Raw genomic sequence first — 15949 nt, forward strand, 5'->3', positions numbered from 1 at the left:
ACCAAACAATAATAGTGCAGCTAAGTTGCTAATGCACACAACCACACAAAAAAAGTACTTTTTTGTTTTACACTGGGGAATAGTAGCCCTAATTGAATGAGCACCCCCCTGGACAACACAGCACCCCTTTATGGACTGCAGTCCTAGCCTGATGGACAGTACAACACTGTAGCAGCCACAGTTAATTGACAGGGCAAGTGACACAGCAGCTGCAGCACCCACTGAAGGAAGCCCCCCTTTATATACTGCAGCCTAAGCCCCTTTATGGACAACACAGCAGCAGCCTTCAGGCCAAGACCCCAAGTGGACACACACACTGTGTGATTGACTACACGTCTGCTAACTTCTCTCTCCACAGCCAGAGTGAAAATGACGCCAATCACAGGAACCTTTATATAATCCAAAAACCCGCAAGAATTTGACAGTGGGAGGATGACACGTTTTGCCTCATTTTTGGATCTGGGTCAGGTGAGAAAACTCAAGCCGGACTCGGATCTCACCTCTGAACACTAAATTCGGGTGGGTCTGGTTCTAAGAGAATCGGTCCCACTCATCTCTTTTATGTGATGGACATTGGGTCTCTGAAGCCCCTTGTGAGTAAGTTACAGGTACTAACTGATGCCCCAGTTCTGACTACCAAGAAAGAGTTATGAACCTTATTGGGTTTAACAGGCTATTACATAAGTTTTTTGCCTCAATTTTCTACATTAGCAGCTCCCTTAACAGATTGTTTGAAAAATACTGCTCCGAATAAACTTGAGTGGTCTAGGGATTTTGGTGTGCATTAATTAGTTTTAGTTCTATATCTATTAAAAGTTATATTTTAACCTAATATCTTCATACAATCAATTTTCTAATTTACTGAGTGCACCCAAAAAAGAGTTTTCTTTTCTTTCTATACCTATGTGGTCTAGGGACTGTCAGTTGCCTTCACCAAGAGTAAACATCTTTTGTGTAAAGGCCCGGTTTTAAATTCTCCATATATTACCAAGCCTTTTCTCATACAATCAAATGTCTCAGATGGGCTTGGGCGTTTTCTGTCAGGAGTTTGATTACATTGAACATCCGATTCTATATCTTAGTAGAAAGTTGTTCACACGAGAGACTAGGTAGAAAAATAATGCCTCACTATAAAATATGCTCTTGACTCATGGAGATATTATGTTTTTGGGGCCAGGTTTAATATGGTTACTGATCATGCACAAATGGTTACAGTCTTTGAATAATTCTAATGCAAGACTGACAAGATGGTACCTGGCTCTCCAGCCTTTTTCTTTTGAAGTCTGACACAGACCAGGACGTCTACATACTGTATATGAATGCAGATTTTTTTGTCCGGAACTGGGCTGGAGAGTTGGGCTTCCGCCGTGGGTGATTTAGTGTTTTCCCTTTAAAAGGGGAGGTATGTGTCAATTTGGGTCTCTCCCACATTCTAAAGAAAGGGTTAACCTCTCAGTAGCCAGGGAGGAATCATAACCTTACCTCAAATAAGACCAGCTAAGGTATAATACCCTTGTAAGTTTAGTTAGTGGAAATGTGAGGGATAGATTGCACCTTCAGCAGCTCTCTCTATGTTGGACAATTTGAACCATGACTGCTGTGAATACTTTGCTCATTTGATCTTCTGCCTCATGTAAGCCGATTTATTGTTTCTGAACTGTGTTTGTCTTATGTAAGAAGCCATTACACTGGCTATGCCTTTTCAACTCAGGAATAAAAAGCTTACTTGTTTGCAACACCTCATCTGCACTATGGGGAGCGCTTCATCACAATTTTTTTCCTTTCTTTTCACATGAACTTGCTTATAGATACACTATACTAAAATCATTGGAATACTAAAAATATGTGATAATTAGGGTTTGGAGCAGAATTTTATGAATTCTACTCCAATTGTCTTTTAGTAAATTAATGTGATACTAAAGTATACTGTATTAACATTTTACTAAAATAAAGTGAAAACACCCCTTTTCACTTTATTTTAGTAAAATGTTAATACAGTATATAAGCCCTATTGACTTTGATTGTTGAGAAATTAAATTAGGAGCACCATCTTTTTCACAATATGTTTATTATTGAGAGGATTACAGGTTAATCATTGTGAATAATGGCTGCTGTGACAGTGCATCTCTCCCACATTCTGAGGAAAGGGTTAACCTCTCTGTTGCCTGGGAGGAACCACACCCTTACCTTAATTAAGACCAGTTAAGGTATAATACCCTGGTAAGTTTAGTTAGTGGAAATGTGAGGGAGAGATTGCACCTTCAGCAGCTCTCTCTATGCTGGACAATCTGAACCATGACTGCTGTGAATACTCTGCTCATTTGAACTGCTGCCTCATGTAAGCTGATTTATTGTTCCTGAACTGTGTTTGCCTTATGTAAGAAGCCATTACACTGGCTATACCTTTTCAACTCTGGAATAAAAAGCTTCCTTGTTTGCAACACCTCAGTCTCCCATTGGTCATCTGAAATTACCCACTACAGTATGGTGTCAGAGTGGGATAAAGTGGGTCCTGTGCCAGGGATAATAAAAAATGACCACCTTGCAAGCCATTTTTCAACAAATGTTGGACTTCTTTAAAAAGAAGCAAGCAGTGGTAACTGCTCTAGTACTCCTCAAAATGCAGGCCTCAGATGTGGAGGCCTTTCTTATCACTTTTAAAAGGGTTGCTACCTTGCAAGCACGGCCAAAGATTTTTGGACTGTATGGATTGCCCCTCTGCTAACGGGAGTGGGCCAAGCTGCATATGTCACCCTCTCCCTGGAAGATGCAAAAATATATGACCGAGTGAAGGCTGCCATAGTGGATCCATTTGGCCTCTCTCCAGAAGAGTACTGGTGGAAATTCAGGTCTGTCCTGATGGAAGGCCACGCATCCTTTGGAAAGGTTTGCTGCACTTCTCTCTACCCAAGTTGCTGACTTGGTCCGGCTGCATTGAGTTGAGAATATGTATTCCGCTGTCCAGCTAGTGGAAAATGTCTTGCTCATGCAGGATGGTATAGAGAACCATTCTTCTTTAATTATGCTGGAGTCACCCAGTCTGTCTCCACAGCAGGCATGGTTTCAGAATAAGACCATGCCTGTATGGATTCGGATAGGTGCCAGTACCCCACGCAGGTGATGGATATTGGGAAATTAAGGCCCACAACTTCACCCATCTTCACATAAAGAGGGTTTTCAGCCCAGAAGGTGTTCTATGGGGAAGGTGTTGGCTGCCTGTTTTCCAGAAATTCGAGGTGCAGAGTCGATGACTTCACCAATAACTCCAGCTCAAGTGTGTTCCTCCTGTGGCCAAGGTGGGCATGAAGAATGGGCATGTCTACCAATGGATTTCTCTTTTTCCAGTGTCTTTACAGTTATAGAGACCTGCCATCTTCCACCTAGAATACAGGTATCTGTGCAAGTCAGTAATAGACTGGTCAAGGGCTTGGTGGACTCCGGCACTGCTTCTACACTCTTGCAAAGGATTTTTTTGTCCCCAAAGTTGTTGTTGCCTCTCGAACTAATACTAATAGAAAAAAGAAAGTGCTGAATCAGCTGAGTATTTTTAATATACCTCTATTGGTTAAAAAAAAATGTTAAAATAAATGTTTTCCAACCATATAAAATATACACAAGCCTACAATAAAATCATTAATCCACATATATTGTAAAATAATGGGCCCACAACACACAATCTCTCTATAACTTAGCGTAAAAGTTTTTTTGATATACACATAACCTTTCAATCTGCTGAAAGTAGTAAGTGTTCCTACAGCAGCAGAACATCCACTGTTTAATAAACTTAAACAGATACAATTGTATCAATAATAAACTAGAAACCAAAATGATACATAGTAATACATCTGTTACTGCCTAAATTTCTCTGGGCAGTATGTTGTTTCATTTGGTTTAAAATTTACACATCACATTAGCACTCAAGAAATCAGTTTCCTGGATATTGCGATCAAGATCCGAGATGGTAAACTGGACACAGAGACATTTGTGAAACCAGTAGACCATAATAGATACCTTAATTACGGCATTTTACATGCAAGGGTATGGAAAAAGAACATACCAAAAGGGCAGTTTATGGGAATCAGGAGGAACTGATCTACAGAAGAAGCATTTGAGAGACAAGTACAAACACTGTTCAAATCCTTTAGAGATCAAGGCTATCCAGCAGGCATTCACGAAAAAGCCCTAGAGGAGATTAAATTAATAGATAGACAAGATCTACTGGATATGGAGAACAAAGAGAAAAAGGAGAGAAAAGAAAATTATAAGGGAAATCCCACCAGTGATAGATCGGCACTATTTATTACTAAATTCAATAATTGTGAACAAGAAATTAGATCTGTCATAAAAAAGAATTCATCAATTTAAAAAATGGATACAGTACTAAAAGGACAAGTTGATTTAGAAGGAAAGGTGATTTTTAGAAGGTCTGATAATTTAAAATCTAGTCTTGTACATAGTCACTTCGGAAGGGCCGAAGGTAAAAATATTGACAATATGAATACCTGGCTACCCATAAAACCATTGGGTTTTCACAAATGCTGGAGGACTCAATGTAATACATGTCTTCACACAAAAAAAAACAACTGAATGTATGTCATTTGTATATAAGAACAAATTCCCTTTTAGGGAATTTATAAATTGTCAATCATCTTATGTAGTTTATGTAATACAGTGCAATTGTGGAAAACAATATGTAGGGAGGACTATTCACAAACTTAATACCAGATTTATGGAACATTGGAGAAATATATGTAAGGGAATAAAAACATCCCCTCTCTAGCCATTTTGTTCATTGTAAAGATTCCCCTTATAAAGATATTTATATTACAGGGATTGAACAGATTAAAATTACAGTGAGAGGAGGCGACAGATTTAGTTGTCTCTGTAAAAGAGAAGTTTTTTGGATATACCAACTGGATACTTTGTATCCGGATGGTTTAAACGATATGATCGAACTAAACATTGTCTATTAGATGAAGATCTATACAATGACATTAAATTCTTTGTTGTGCCATATAGGATCAAAGGACCCTTTGGGCTAGTTGGTTTATTAGGGATACTTATAGTTCATGATTTAAAACCCTTCTTTGGGTATGGTATTTGATGTATGCTTACCTGTCTTAAATATTATAGGTATGATATGGTTTATTATAACTCTGAACCTAAGCAGGCTCCTATATGCATGTGTTTTGATTTACTTACCATCAATTCTGAGTCTGTAATAGGCGATTGGAGCTTAGGTTTTGCTTATTTCGTGATCGGTTATTTATTCATATATATATATATATATATATAATATCAATTTAGATAATAGGGGTTCATTTATATACATGGAGATTAATAATTTTAATTTTATTTTACCATTAATAGTTATTCCTATATGGAGATTATCAATTTTATTGTGTTTATTTATTTATTTACATTTTTTATTATATTGTCATATTGCATTATTTATGTGATTATATATCTATATGTCATGTCTGTTTTAAATATCTTCATTGATTTGAATAGGTCTGTAAAGAATGTAATTATGGAATAATAGATACTAAAAAAGGGGTAGAAGATATGGAATATATAATCTAACAATTATTTGCTTAATAAATATACTTTCCGAAGAATATAATGGAGACAAATTAAAAATGAATATTGTGAATGTCCATCTCACTACTATGGAGTAACATAATGAAGAACTTACGGATTACAAAGGGTATTTAAAGGTTTTGATATACCCGATCTGTGTTACACAGGTGAAATATAAATGAGGTGTGGATAAAGGATAAAGAAATAATAAATAAAGAGCGCATGCACATACCTCCAAGAAACGGATAAAAGGAGTTTGTGTGGCATTGCATAATTATACTGACTGAGGAAGCCGCTGACAGCTAGGCAGAGAAATGAGTTTTTAGATTTTAAGAGATGCCAGCAAATACAGCTCCACATGTATTGAAATTCCACTCTGAAGGGTACCCATAGAGACCAACTATTAATACCGAGGTAAGCCGCAGAGGGCTAATTACCCGGAGGATTTCTATGAAGTTCGGAGGTGGCTACCAGGACACTACACAGGTGTAACAGCACAACCAGCGAAAGTGTGCAGCCACAGCAAGCCTAATGCTAGAAAGATCTCCAGATAAGGTGGACGTCTATCCAGGTAAAGAGGAGTATATACAATTTTTCTTTTTTCATGTAACCCTCTTTATACATCGCATGGCCATGTGGGACATAAAATTGAGAGTATAACTTATCACAATTAAGAGGAAATTCCCTGACTGTGTTTACTTCCTAAAGGCTTATGAAGGAGATTGTGATTTAAATACACTCATAAACAGCAGAGCAAAATCCTGCTGAATGGAATAAACAAATTGTTTTAAAAGGACTATATATTAATTAAGACTGTTGAGGGTCTGAAACAGCTTGCATACTTTCCTCTATAATTAAGGATTATGGCCCTCATTCAGAGCCGTACGCTCTGAGCAGAGCGCACGCTCTGAATGAGGGCCGGGCTCCATGAAAATGGAGCGTCCTCCTGGACGCTCGTATAGCTGTGGGTCACCACCCACAGGCTATACGAGCGTGCATTGTGATGGCCGCGATGGTCGTGACCATCGCGACCATCGAAATTGCGAGCCGGAGCCTGCGGTTGAGGTTTTCAACCGCAAGCTCCGGAGTGATTTTGGCTCTATCAGAGCCAAAATCACTCCCACTGACATCACTAGTGATGTCAGTGGGCCGGCTTTTGACGGGAGGCGTTCCCATGGGAACGCCCCCGTCAGGGAGGCACGCCCCCGGCACGCCCACCAAAGGGGGCATGCTGTCAATCAACATTGACAGCACGCCCCCTTTGATCGGACACAATGAGCGAAGGACTTTCCTTCGCTCGTCGCGTCTGGCGCATGCGCACGACGGAGCTCCCTCCATCGTGCGCATGCTCAGTCCATAACATCGACCCACTTGCGAGCGGACAGCCACTCGTGAGTGGGTCTGAATCAGGCCCAATGTTTGAAATCAAGACTGCGGACAGTCTGAAATAATATACTGCCTAGAACCTACTTTGGCAGAAAAAAAAGGTTTAATATTGTGTATCAGTTTTTAGGTATTTTATTGCTACAAGTGTATCTGAATTGAGACTGCTGACAGTCTGAAACAACATACTGCCCAGAGAAATTTAGGCAGTAACAGGTGTATTACTATGTATCAATTTGGTTTCTAGTTTATTATTGATACAATTGTATCTGTTTAAGTGTATTAAACAGTGGATGTTCTGTTGCTGTAGGAACACTTACTACTTTCAGCTGATTGAAAGGTTATGTGTATATCAAAAAATCTTTTACACTAAGGTATAGAGAGATTGTGTGTTGTGGGCCCATTATTTTACGATATATGTGGATTAATGATTTTATTGTAGGCTGGTGTATATTTTATATGGTTGGAATACATTTATTTTAAAAAATTTTGAACCAATAGAGGTATATTTAATATATTAAAAATACTCAGCTGATTCAGCGCTCTCTTTTTTCTATTTGTATTTTTTGTCTTAAAAGGGAGTTTGAGTAGACTTCCTATATAGAGAGCAGCAGTTTCAGTGCATATCAATAATAAGATCAGCGCCAAGTATTTTTATTTTTGTTTTTACCTCACAAACTAGTCCACATCTGTTGTGTGCATGGAGATGTTCAGACCTTTCCTGTTGCCATGGTCCCATAGAAACAAATCAGGGAAGAAGGGAAATGTCTCTCCAAGGGCTGCTGCAGGCACCTGTTTCTCCTGTTTAAGGAATCTATATATATGAACCTCTATATACCCCTGCCTATACCTTCAAATATCCTACCTATAAACCTCTAAGGATGACGCTATTTTGCGAACGCAGTTATACAGTAAATAAAGACTCCAGACTTGGAACGTGTGGTTCCAAAGCACAAAGTATTATTCAAGTAAAAGTACAGTCAGTTACACGCTATTGATCCATACACAATTCGGCGCAAAGGAATTATACAGACCCAAGTACAGTATACATACGCAGCGCTTTCTGGTTCAGATGTTAGGTATCAGCAATAAACCCCTCAGTCGGCATTCAGCAAGAAGACCAAGAACCCAGTGTTGGAGCACACATATTTATACCGACTCGGAATAGACAGAAGAATAGAGAAGTTTGTTGCTTATGCCATTGGTACCCATGGGGGAAGCATCTGTTACAGAGCGTTTAACAGGCTGGTTCAAATAGACTCACCCAGCCTCTAACAACTGGGGGTCTCTGCCCTCCCGCCCCATGCAACATCCTAACAGTTGCTCATATAATATACATTTTGTTGCTTGAAGTCTCTGCGGTCCATAAGTTAAGAATGCATGATGCGATCTCCACACCGATAATACCGGAATTCTTTTGAAAGAGTACGCATCAGTACAAAACCAAACACGGCTTACTTAGCATGTATAAAACGCTAGTTACCAAATAATCTTTATTTCACAGCATTTATACTAACTGAACAAACTTAAATCTTATACCTTTAAAGCTTATTAAACCTTATATGTGAATATGTAATGTGTGAGTATGCGGGGTTTGATATAAAGACACTAGTTAACTTGGGGCAGATGCGTGCGCATGAAGCTAATAAAACAGTGTTTTCATACAAGGTCTTATGCATTCACTAATATGCTACTATTTAATAGCGCAATTGTACGTATTAATGTGTGTATGAGAAATGGTGCACTTAAATCTCACTTACTAAGTGAACACCTTGCAGTGTGGAATGCTGAGCCTTATAGTTCCACATGCCCCCCTCTCTCAGCAGCCCTCACCTTTCCCAGGCTCAAAAGAAAAGTCCTTTATTCTCCAAGACTCTTGTGTGAATGCAAATTAGCCCAGCTACAAGACCCAAACCTAAGATAACACTCTTGGCTTTGAAGGTATTTCATTGCAGGAAGCCTGCTAATGTAAGGTGTGTATTCAAGCCAGGCCACCTGGAGTGAGAGCAGACATTATCCAGGAAGCTTATCTACAAAGGCTAGTTGTCACGTGGCAATTTGCTTTGGTTAGCTAATGCAATATATCCTTTAGGGGAATTATAATAATATACACTTTATCCAGAGCACCCAAACTACGTAAAGTCATGAAATGGGCTTTTGGTGAATCGCCGTAACTTATGGCGATGGTCACAGATGCAATCGCGTGATGCTAATAGTATTATCGCCACATGTACTAAAGTGTGAGTTTATCTAAAATGGCGCTTAGGCGGCCATTCGCAAAATGGCGTCTTGCGGCCAGTGGCAAGATGGTGTCGCTGCGATTCAATTTTAAACTGATCTTGTCTCAGCCAATAATCCAGCTTCGACATGTTGAACAAGAGACCCGAAGTGAGGCCAGTCACGATTTGTTAGCAGAGGGGCTGCTAACCAAGGAAACACACTCACACATAGTATAGCAATCTTTTCCCTGATTATCAGTCTTGGGTAAAGGATCCTAAATCTAAGAAACAAAGTAGAAGGGATCATAGAGACTGGCTTGCTTGTAATGTTTTGTTGGGAAAAAAGGTCTCTTCCCATAATGCTACTGCTCACAATATGCCTGTAAATGCTGATGATCCTGTTCATTTCAATGTATCTGATAAATCTGATGAACCTGTCAATACTAATGTGCTGTGCATGAGGAACACTGATATTTCTAGCAGCCCAACTAATCCACATTGTTTGGGGAATAATGCTGAGGTTCAATTAAGTGGTATTAATGAAGAGGTCTTAACACTTCCCCTTTCACCTCAACCTGATTTAAGAAAGGCCCAATGGGAAGATCCTGCCTTTGAACAGGTTCCTTCAGTGGATGGTGTCCTCTTGTCACATGTAACAGAAGTAAAATATCCCCATTTTGTGTTGCTTAAAGAGGTTTTATATCGACGAGACAAGCACAAACAAACGGGGGAGGTGATACGACAGTTGGTGGTCCTGGGCACTTTCAGAAAGCTTCTGGTTTTATCCCATGCAGTTCCTTGGGGTGGTCATTTGGGATGGGATAAGATTGTGGAGAGAATAACCTACTGGTTCTATTGACCAGGTGTTAATGCTGAGGTCTCACAGTTCTGTTCTGCTAATTCAGAGTGTCAAAAGACAACAGTTAACCATCTCCTGCCCTGTTGATCCCTCTCCCAATTGTAGGGGTTCCCTTTGAAAAAATAGGGGTTGATTTAGTGGGTCCAATTGAACCACCATCTAAAGGCTATAAATTAATTTTAGTTGTGGTTGGTTTTAGTGACCCTTAAGGGAAAGCCTATGGATAACCAGTGGCATAGTCAAACAGGTAGCGACTAAATTAATAGAGCTGTTTTCCAGGGTTGGATTACCTAAAGAAATTCTTACCGGCCAAGGGTCAAACTGTATGTCTAAGTTAATGCAGGGGTTACATTTTAAATCTGTTAGAAACACAGTATATTATTCCCAAACGGATGGCTCAGTCAAAAGATTCAACCGTACACTAAAGTCTATGTTAATGATGTTTATAGAGAAAGATAAAAAGGTTTCATAAGCTTCTACCCTATTTGTTATTTGCAATCAGAGTAGTGCCCCAGGCTTCTACTGGCTTTTCCCCTTTTGAGCTTCTTTATGGAATGAAGCCACAGGGTGTTTTCAACCTTCTTATGAAGTCTTTCAACCTGACTCCAATAGAGGTAGGCAGATTTACCATGGTAACCTGTTGATAGCATGGAAGGATCAAGAGGTGTTTTTTGTAGACCTTGGTAATGGCCATAGTGACCATGATCCACAGATTCCTCATTCCAATGGGGTCTCTCCTCCCCTTGAACCTATGAATTCAGACAAGCTGAAGCCTACCTTGGGGAACCTTGTTAATGAATTCTCAGATGTTTTTTCTGAAAAACCAGGGAGGACCAATTTGTCTTACATGACATTGTTACCCCACCAGGAGTAGTAGTTCGACAAAGACCCTATAGTCTTCCAAGGGAAAAAAAGCACAGGTAATCAAGCAAATACAAGAAATGTTGAAGTTAGGGGTAATTGAGGAGTCATCTAGCAACTGATGTAGCTCTATTGTCTTGGTCCTGAAACCAGAAGGTTCTACAAGATTCTGCATAGACTTCAGCAAAGTTTGGCCAGATATATTTCTACCCTTGATGTTATGAAGGGATATTGGCAAATTGAGCTGACGGAGGAAGCTAGGAAGAAAGTTGCTTTTTCTACTGCATTGGACCTCTTTCAGAGGAAAACAATGCATTTTGGCTTGCATGGTGCCTAGGCCTCTTTTCAGAAGGTAATGGACTGGGTAGTATTATGCTGCAGCATACTTACATTATTGTCATATATAGTCAGCATTGGAATAACCATGTTAATAGGCTTAGGGCTGTTCTTCTGTTTTTCAGAGAGGCAGGTTTAACTGTGTATTTGAAGAAATGCATTCTAGGTAAAAATAAATCCAAATACTTATGGTATATGGTGGGCAGTGTTTGTCTTAAGCCCCTTGTGAATAAGGTACAGGCAATAGCTGATGCCCCAGTTACAACTAACAAGAAAGAGTTAAGGTCCTTCTTGGGTTAAGCAGGCTATTACAAGAGGTTTTTGCCTCAGTTTTCTACCTTAGTTGATCCCTTAACAGATCGCATGAAAAATTCTGCTCCAAATAAACTTCAGTGGTCTAGGGACTGTCAGTCTGCATTCACCAAGTTAAACATCTTTTGTGTAAATGCCCGGTTTTAAGATTTTACCAATCCTTTTGTCATATAAATAGATGACTCAGATGTGAGCTTGGGGGTAAGTTGTGTGTCAGGAGTTTGATGGCATTGAATATCCAATTCTATATTTTAGTAGAAAGTTGTTCCCACAAGAGGCTAGAGGGTAAATTTACTGAAATGAGAGTTTTTAGAAGTGAGATTTAAAAGTGATGTTGCCCATAGCAACCAGATTATACTTAACATTTAACTAGCACCTTCTAGAAGATAATAGCAAGAATCTGATTGGTTGCTAGGGGAAACATCACTTTTAAAACTCACTTCTAAAAACTCTCACTTTAGTAAATTTATCCCTTGGTATTCTGTAATAGAAAAATAATGTATTGCTATAAAATAGGCTCTTGATTCATTGAGATACTATCTTTGTGGGGCCAGGTTTCATGTGGTTACTAATCATGCACCATTAAAATGGTTACAGTCTACCTCATTTAAGACCAGCTAGGGTATAAAAACCGGGTAATTTTAGTTAGTCAGTGGAAATGTGACAGAGGTTGCACCTTTAGCAGCTCTCTCTATGCAGGACAATCTGAAACTTGACTGCTGTGAATACTCTGCTTGTTTGAACTGCTGTCTCATGTAAACTGATTTATTGTTCCTTAACTGTGTTTGCTTTATGTAAGAAACCATTACACTGGCTATGCCTTTTCAGCTCTGGAATAACAAGCTTACTTGTTTGCAAAACCTCAGTTTCCCATTGGTCATCTCAATTTACCCACTACAGTCATTCTATGTCAAGTGGACCAATTTTGAAAAACGTCCCCCCTTGACCATCACTGATTTTGATGAAATTTTGCATGAAGGTCGGTATACAGTATATGTAGAAGTAACATTTGTTAAAGTTTCAGCTCACAGTATGCAATAGTAGTGGAGTTGACCAGGCCTACGGTAGGAGCAGTTTCTCCATCTAACTATGGCTTCATATGCCAGCAGCATTGCATTTGTGTACACAGTCGCTTTCATTGACACTCCCGCAACACTATTATAATATGCCCACTGACCCATTATTGCATGAATTTCTAGCCACCTCCTAGTTCCTGCCCAGGAACACCTATACCTTTTACCACAACATTTCTCTTATGATGCATCTGAATTTCAATAACACCTTTGTTCCTACACTTTGTGTAATATATGCCCTGTTCATTTGGTAATTTTTGTGCTCATGCAAAACATTAACTCAACTATGATCAGCAGCATTGCATGTGGCTCTCAAACAGGCCCTTAGTGTCAGAAGATCAAAAACCATACAATTTATTGCACAAATTGCTAAAACAAGTAAAGCCTGCAACAAAAATATTCAAAGGCACTGTTGAATTGTTAAGAGAATCTTGGCCCCTTGTGAACTAAGACAGTCTAAACTAAAGAGAAAGCCTGGCTTAATTCAAAAACCTTTGGGATGCTACAAATGCAATAGTGGAGTATGTCTCACTTGTAGACATATATCAAATAGGTGGACCAAGGTAGTGTCTAGTTCCACTACACAAGTCTGTTCCATTACAGAGTTTCTAAACTGTGAGTCGATGTATTGCGTCTATGTTCTTGAATGCCCATGTACATTACAATACATGGGAAGACCCATTAGAGCTGTCAAAGTGAGATTCAGGGAACAGACACAATATTTTAAACAAATTACACAGTCATAGTGTGTCCAGACATTTTGCTCTGGTACATGGAAGTGATCCATCAGGGCACAAATTAACAGTGGTTGAACATTTTGAAGGAACCAGAAGAGGAGGCATTTAAGAAACTATGTATGGGAGAATCCTCTTGGATTTTCAAATTAGATACACTCCATCTGAAAGGTTTGAATGTAGCTTTAGACTACTCTTGTCTGGACTAATAAGCTAGATTAATAATAATAATAATAATAATAATAATAATAATAATAATCCTTTATTTATATGTGACCACAAGCATTCCGCAGTGCCATACATAGAACTAATAGGTGAACAAATAACAAGTAACTTACAGTACATTACAGTGCAGGACAAGAACACAATTTATATACAATGCTGCAATAGCGATTAAAGCACTCACAATAAGCAGCTGGGAGTTGGCAGTCACATGTTAGGTGCCCTAATGGGGAGTTAAGAGGTAGAAGAAAATGTAAAGAGAAGCACATGAGGGATGAGGTCCCTGCTCGTGAGAGCTTACATTCTAAACAGACACATGTAGTTCCTACATACTACGACATACAAACAAACAATGGATGTGAATAGAATAGGACGTCCCTCAGCCCTAGGTAGGAATCCTAATGAAAATGAAATTTGGGGACATTGCAGAAAAATTTTCTTATTGGAGATTTGGTATGCTATATAACTGTGGTCTCTGTGATATATATATATATATATATATATATGAGAAGGGGTACCTTTGGAGAGCTATAACTTTGAGTATTAATTGAATAGAAGATATTTCCACGACTTAGGGGGATTTATTGCAATATTAGTTGTTGGTCAAACACAACATTCTAGTTAGTCTTCAAATCACCATAAGTTTATGTTTTGGATATTATTCATAAAATAAAAGCCCTATGGTAGCCCATAATTCTTATACCTGAATATTTTATTCTTGGTATATCAACAGAGGAATAAATATAAACAATTTACAATACAAATCAATACATAAATAGCATTAAACAACTTTTAGTAACCTGCCCCACTACAGTAGGATAGATGTTATCTGCCTCCTACACCTTTACAGGTGTGAGCTCTTAGGTGGACCTCTTATGTGGTAGGTGCAGGTTTTTCAAAGCGATGACCCTACGTGTTTCGTCCACCTACAGGACTTCATCAGGGGTAAACACTTTAACAAAATAAAACATATGGTGATAAATACAATTGCATATTTACAGTGTATAACAGATATATTAATAATTATGTACTTGTAATCAATTTTGATTAATATTTATACAACATGAAGACAGAAGAGAAGGTTCAAATAACAGAAGTTTATCCAATCAGAGGTTTAACAATGGCTACTGACAACAGACACATAATTAAAGTACATACCAAAAATGGAACTGGTGTGAATAAACACAATTTAAATATGAAGATGCATCATACACTCCCAATGTGTAAAAATGATGAGACCCAGTGCCAAGCAAGTAGCAAAACCTAATATGGAGGACAATAATATAGTATGGATGAAATTCCTCCCTTAGTGGGTTCATTGGTTTTCTCTAAGGGGCAGTGATAATAACTCAAAAGTATTTATCTATTATCAACACATATACATACATATATAAACATACATACATACATACATACAATATAGTGACTATACTATAGGTTTGTGTATAGCCCATAATAGATCTTTAGAAAACATATAATTATAATGCATGTTAATATGTTTGTACACATAAATGTTATACACATAATTAGAATGTGTTCTTCAAATTTCCAAGCATAGACCCAGTATCTTTGTTACTTATACAGAATAATTCATACATAATGCTACATAGTTTCCATATCCATAATTAAAATAGTATATAACAGAGTTTATAAAAGATAGTATTTAACAGAGGCTAGTGTAGTCTGTATAGCCATAGTTTACAATTAGATTTTCTGAAAAAGTAGCTTTAACAAGGACTAGCAAAAAGGCTTTTACTCACTCTATTCAGTCCAATGACATGTATGTCTCCCTCTGTTAGCATTAAATGCTGGGAGATCTCAGGGCTGTGTATTTATACTCCCTTATCCTGACATCACTTCATCCTTCCTTAGACATGAGGAAGTGTGCAAAAAGTGGATATAGGATTCTATATAATTGGAAAACATATTGAATTCAAAACAATTAGCCCATAATAAGGGAATTAAAGTGTTGGCAATGTTCAGAGGTAAGGTAGTATGCAAAAAGTGGACATATGATTATATATATGCATAATTTAGAACAATTAGCCTATAATGAAGGAATTAAAGTATTAGCAATGTGTTGGTGATACAGAAATTACTTTAAATAATAGAATCCCCCTCGATTATCCTAGATATCATTGTGCCACTGGAACGCATTAAATTAGACCTTTTCCTGTGTTCTACCAATAGGGAGTGAAAATATCTAGCCTCCCACAATACTATGAGATGGAGATGGATATAAATTTAATCTTAGGGTTTATGTGTTGGAATGTTTAGGCAGCAGTGGCATAACTACCGAGACTGCAGGGGCTGTGGCTGCTTTGGGGCCCAGGCTGCCTCCAGGGCCCGCCACTCCCCCTGCACCCAGTT

Source organism: Taudactylus pleione, unplaced genomic scaffold, assembly GCF_031769625.1.
Source record: "Taudactylus pleione unplaced genomic scaffold, aTauple2 ptg002179l, whole genome shotgun sequence".
NCBI lineage: Eukaryota > Metazoa > Chordata > Amphibia > Anura > Myobatrachidae > Taudactylus > Taudactylus pleione.